Source organism: Taudactylus pleione, unplaced genomic scaffold (genome assembly GCF_031769625.1).
Source record: "Taudactylus pleione unplaced genomic scaffold, aTauple2 ptg000366l, whole genome shotgun sequence".
NCBI classification, from domain to species: Eukaryota; Metazoa; Chordata; class Amphibia; order Anura; family Myobatrachidae; genus Taudactylus; species Taudactylus pleione.
In genome coordinates, this window is record NW_028284767.1 from 4,352,647 (window position 1) to 4,359,050 (window position 6,404).

Consider the following 6,404-nt stretch of genomic DNA (forward strand, 5'->3'; position numbering starts at 1 on the left):
ACGAAACCTAGGAAGCTTCGGACCTCTTTTACTGTTCTAGGTACGGGCCAGTCTCGCACTACCAGAATTTTTTCTGGATCCGGCTTTACCCCTTCAGCACTGACGATGTGTCCTAGGTACTGTACCCTGGGCTTTAACAGATGACATTTTGATGGTTTTAACTTCAAGCCGCACTTGGTCAGTTGTACAAATACCTCATCTAGGTGTTTCAAGTGCTCTTCATAGCTTCTGGAATAAATGATGACATCGTCCAAGTACAGGAGAATCATTTCAAAGTTGTGTTGGCCAAGGCAGTGCTCCATGACCCTCTGGAAGGTGGCTGGTGCATTGCAGAGTCCAAATGGCATCCGGTCAAATTCAAAGAGTCCCATCGGGGTAGTGAAGGCCGTCTTCTCCCGATCCTCCAGGGCCATCGGGATTTGCCAGTACCGCTTGTTAGATCCAGAGTGGAAAAGTAGGTAGCTGTCTTCAGTGCCGTTAACGACTCCTCAATCCTAGGTAGCGGGTAGGCATCTTTATGTGTCACTGCATTCAGCTTCCTGTAATCAACGCAAAACCGGAGGCTGCCATCCTTTTTCCTGACAATCACCAGCGGTGCCGCCCATGGGCTCTGGCTCTCATGAATTACACCAGCTTCCTTCATCTCACTGATCATATTCCTCACAGGTTGGTACATGGCCGGTGGTAGAGGTCTGTGTTTTTCCTTAATTGGGGGGTTACTCCCAGTGGGGATGTGGTGATGGACACCTTCAGCTTTCCTGAAGTCGGATGGATGTTGACTGAATGCCTCAGCATTCTTCCACACTACCTGGAGCGCTCCTTGGCGTTTCTCCTCAGGGGTGTCTGAGTCTCCAATCTCTATCTCATTCCACCACAGAGCCTCGCCGTTCGTAACCGTCAGCTGTCCAGTTACTGTTCTTTGTTGAGCTGCCGGCACACTTTCTCCGAACACATCTTGGAAGTCAATTTGAATAATCTTCGCCACCGGGCAATGTCTGAAAAGTCTGATTGGGTAGTTATGTGGATTCAATACGCGGACTGGTACCTTCCCCTGCTCCACTCTCGCCAGGGTTCTAGCCACCACGAATGGATGTCGTCCATCAGAGTCACAAGATTCAATTATAGCCTCGTAGTCCCGCCCACCGGGTCCAATTCTGGCTTTGCACCAAACTACGTGTTCCGAATTGGGTTGCAAGAGTATAGGCTGACGATCAGCAATCCTGGCTTTACCCACTTCTCCCCTTGCATTTGTAAATTTCTTTTGCCCCTCAAGCAGCCGCACCGTTTGCTGTAGAGTTCTTCGTTCCTTAGGGGCTGCTATCCGCATTTCCATCCTAAGAGCCTCTACCAATTCGTCAGGACAATTCTTTAAGACATTCATGCCGAGGATCACCGGAGGTAGATGATCATTCTGCACTGTGGTAACCAGGCACCCTTGTCTTGTGAGATCTGCTTTGCCAATCTTCAAATCAGCCTCCCAATAGCCGCTATACGTAATCTGCTGCCCATTACTGGCCAATAGTTGTAACCAGGTCGATGGTGGGGTCATGATCTCTTGTTTATCCCAGTGTTTTAAAAACTCGGTCAGCTGTATTGTGGTCACCTGTGAGCCGGTATCCAAGAGAGCCGACAACTCAACACCGTTGACCCGGATCCTCAGATGGGGCACTCGCCAACATATCGAGGCCACCACTCCTGCGACAATGGACCTATTGACGTAGCTCTTCCCGAGGGTCGGTCCCTCGCCTCGGGATTTCGTCATTTAAACCTCCATTTGAACAATTTCATTCCACATGCCCACCTTGTTTGCAGCGCCGACATATAGGCCTTCCTTGAGAGTCGAACTGGTCTGTCGGACGTCGACCTGACTCCCGTGGGATGTCCCAGCGTGGCCAGTTCCTCCTACTATGATCCTGACGCCATTCATTGCATTTGGTCTCCGTCTGTTCCTGTCGAAGTTCCCTTAACTCCCGTCCCATCTCGGATAGGTTCTGTGCCAATTCTGTTATTTTGTTATTAATGGCCCCGATTGGATCATGAGCAGACTGTCCCTGTGTCTGCTGTGTGACTGTTCCCTTAGGTACCAGAGGTTCCAGGCTCATGTGCTGATTGACACCTCCAAAGTTTCTATTTTCTAACTGCTCCGCAGATGTACTGTACTCCGTGTCAATGATTTGATTAAGTCCAAGAATCTTTAGCATTGTTTCTTTGAACTCAGAGAATGAACACCTTGGGTGATCATATTTCCACATCCTTAGTTGCGTGCGTATTGCCTCTCCTCGTGCCCCCTCGATAAACAAGTTAATAAGGGTTTCGTCTTCTTGTTGTACTTCTTGCGGATCTAGGGTTTGGATTGCCTGCAGCGCCTCTTGCAAACCTAGAGCAAACTCCCTCAGTGACTCATGGGGTTGCTGTTTCCTGGCATAAAGACGGCCTTTCAGTTCTGAAATAGTCCGCGAATCAAAGATGTCTACTAATCTCTTGAAAATGTTTTCGACCGTCTTCCGCTGGTCATCCTTCCACGCCTTAACTTCTCGTAATGCCGGACCTTTTAGATGTCCAATCAGAATTTCTACCTTCTGCGCGTCATTAAGTGGGTATAGTCGAAACATCGACTGCTGCTTGTCTTTGAATTCTCTAAAGGTACTCGTGCCCGGTGTGTGTGTATCTCCAGAATATGTTGGTAGCCATGGGGCCCCGAAATAGTATGGCATCGTGATTGGGGAAGCGTTCGCTATGGGTGAAATTCCTTGGTTGGGATCTCCTCCTTCATTTGGAGCTGCTACAGAAGGCTGGGGTTCTGACATCCTGCAAAATCTGCTTTGATCCTGTTCGTAGACGCCAAGTTGTAATAAGTCACTAGTGGTGGGGTGTTGGTAGGTGAGTCGTACCTGTTTCCCTGCAGAAGTCGTCAATCCCGGCCTTTCAAATAGTCTTTGACCTGCTGCTGCTCTTGGATTCTGTAGTGGTTAGGCAGAGAGATGGGAAGCCCCCAAAAACCCCTGACAAGTCACTACACATGTGGACAGTGACAAAATGTTTTATTTTGCCTGAATGGTAGATCACTGTAATGTTAATTCAATATACACAGTTTAGCAATATGACTTTGTTAACAGTAAACTCAGTTTCACGCACAGTATAGTTTAACCTTTCATAATAAGTTATAGCAATATTACAAAGAACAATACAATGACGATAAACGCTCTAATATCTCACAAATAATCTAACAATCTGGCATTACCATTAGGAAATAACAGGAAGTTCTGCAACAGATAGTTTTCCCTTAATGTAGTCTCGCTCAAATAACACCTATTGCACCAAAGTCTTAATGGCTACAGGCAGAAAGCAAAAGAGTTCTCTCCACACTTTTTCCTGGGAATGTCAATGTATTACTATTATCCACAAGGTGGTGGCACTGAGATAATATCTTAAATGTATCCAGACTAATGGTCACGTTGCTTTCAATGACTTCCGGATGGTAGAATATATAGTATATCTGTTCTGTCCTTCATAACTGTATGCAAAGGGAGTAACACCCTGTTCTCTTGATTGTCTGCTAACAGAATGCATATATCACAGTTCTGTTCTTGGATTGAGTTAACAGAGGTAAAGTATTTCAATTAGGTTAACTGTGTACTATGCAGGCTGTTATTGTGACCAGTTCATTAAACAGCATGAATCCCAAGTCACATACAATGCACACCACTGGTTACTATAGACTGGTAGCTGGTTGCTTTGCCTTCTTAAGGTAAATATCCCTTGGTAGCAAAGGGAGGGAAAATAAATCTTGGATAAAGTTCAGTTTATAGTGCTGTAAGGGTTGTTACTCACTGTGCCTTACCGAGTCTTTCATAATAGATAATGGGAGCCACAGTACACTTTAGGATGTGCCTGCGATCACTGCACCTGCTCCTTCTTCATTTGTCTCACTGGGAGTCTCTTACTTCATATTGCTGGCTACTTGCTGCCCACTGCATCCTCTGACCTGGCAGTGCAGCTTCTTCACTTTCCTGGCTTGGCTTCTGGTCACAGCCCTGCAAACAATCCCAGGTGCTGCACTCCTCACAGCCTACTTCTCAGTTCCCTCACACACCAGACATGTGCTTTCTCAGCCAGTTTCAGGGTCCTTCTCTCTCCTCCCCTTTTTGTTACAGTTTTTAGTCTGAGCTCACTAGTGAAGCACACTCTTCCAGATTTCCTGGGTCCTAGTGCACCTCCTCACTTCAGTTCCAGAACATTCTCCAGCTCAGGGCAACATACAAATGTCCACATATATGGGGGTCTTTACAGGGTATCACATATGCAAACTCCGCGATCGCACTGCGTGGCGTAAGGACGCCCTCTATGTCTTAGAGAGTGACAGCAGTGAGCGATCGCAGGTGTATAAAGATGCCCACTTTCCTTTCTTAACACACGTCATCTCCTGGAAGTGTATGATTAATCGGTAACATCGAGAGCCATCGGAGCTGCACGCAGCATTTGAGGTAGACCCTACCCTGCCCACAAGCACTGCGATCAGTGCTGACTGAAATTCAACCAGGTGACATGTACAATGACACCTCCATGCTAATTATGCACGCCCTTTAAACGCCGTTTTGATGCCCAGACACGCCTGCGTTTGCACAACCACTCCCCCGTTCACAAGCACCTTCCCCTGTTACCACCCACAAATGGCACTATCTGTCACTCAAGGTAGCACTCAGTATTTGTGCTATGAGAGCATGATTCCCGATCGCAGTAACTGGCTCGCACACTGCGATGCATACGCATGCGCAGAATGAAAACCATCAGCAACTACGAGCGAACACTTCTTAGCGTCCGGGTCTGAATCCGGCCCTGTGTTTCCAGCAGTAACAAACGCTTCTCTCGATCCCCACCTCTCCTGCACATCGGAATGTGAACGATGATTTTGTATGATAGGGTTGCTAGAGAATGACGGTTTTCTTTAAAATGATGGGCAACTGGTTGGTCTATCTCTTTACCAGAGAGGGCTTGTCTAATAGCCATGCGGTGTTGCGCCATCCTCTCTCTGATTAATCGTGTGGTCTTGCCGATGTACACTAAGCTACAAGGGCACCTAATCATGTATACTACATATTTACTTGTACATGTCAATGTCAAAATATGTTTAATTGGAAAGTGCTTCCCAGAATGAGGATGTACAATATAGTTGCTTGGTTCCATGTACTGTAGCTACAAGTTGTGCATCTGGTGCATCTATAGCACCCTGGTTTCCTAGATAAGAAATGTGCATCCGGATTGAGAGATTGTTGTGATACATCGTTATGCACCAACCAATCTTTGAGGTTTGTGCCCCTCTTATGACTCATCATGATGGATGATTGCTTAAGAGCTTTGATGTTGGTGTCCATGTAGATAATCAGCCATAAACTTTAGGTAGTATGGTTGATAAAGTTGCTGACCATGTTGTGTTTATTTGTGAAGAACATGGTTTTATTATTACCTTTAGATTTGGTCCTGGGAGTGAAAGGTTCCTGCTATCATTTTCATAACTTTAGTCTTGATACCTTCTAGTTCTTTTAGTGGATAGCCGCTTTTGGTAAATTTTTGTATAATGTTGTTAATTTTAGAGATGAGCGGGTTCAGTTCCCTGAGGATCCGAGGCAGATACAAGTCGACTCGGGTTTTCCTGCCTGACTCGGATCTGAAAACGAAGCAAAACGTCATCATCCCGCTGTCGGAATCTGTTTTTGGATTCTATAAAGGTCCCGCGATTCACCGGCGTTTTTCATTCCGCTGTGGAGAGTGAAGAGAGAGGGAGCTGGGAGCTGTGCTGTTGTTAAAACTTGTTATTGTTAATTCCACGCTGATGCTGTGCATAGGGGCTGGCTACTGTTGTCCATAAGGGCTGCCTGGCTGTTGTCTACAGAGGGGCTGGCTGTTGTCGTGTCCATAGGGGATGGCTGGCTGTTGTTGTCCTGTCCATAGGGGCTGGCTGGCTGTAGTGATGTGTTGTCCAGGGGGTGCTCTGCTGTGCTGCTGTCTGTCAAAGGGCTGCTGCCCAAAAAATAAGTAATTTTTTTTGTGTGCGTGTTAGCCACACCTGTCATCGGCGTAGGTGCGCAGGGTTGCTGTGCTGCTGTCTGTCAAGGGGCTGCTGCCTCTTTCAGGGGTTCATCACCAGTGTGAAAAAAACCAATCAATTTATTTCTGTGTGCGTGTTAGCCACACCACCAGTGAAGAAATAAAAACATTTTTTTTTAATTTTGATAAATATTTTTATTGCATTTTGTAAACAAAACCAGTAATAAAAAATCAATTTTGTAAAAAAACGACGAATATTGAAATTCTTTTTTTTTTAAGTTAATGGTTTACAAAAAGTTGTTCTTTTTTTATCTTAAACATAGCAGAAATGTTATCCTAACAGCTTATAAAGTTATATG

At 45.9% G+C, this 6,404-nt stretch overlaps 1 pseudogene; it reads right to left on the minus strand.

The window, feature by feature from the left end:
• Positions 1 to 265: 265 nt before the first annotated feature.
• LOC148508432 (uncharacterized) lies at positions 266 to 2,807 on the minus strand (annotated as a pseudogene).
• Positions 2,808 to 6,404: the final 3,597 nt, after the last annotated feature.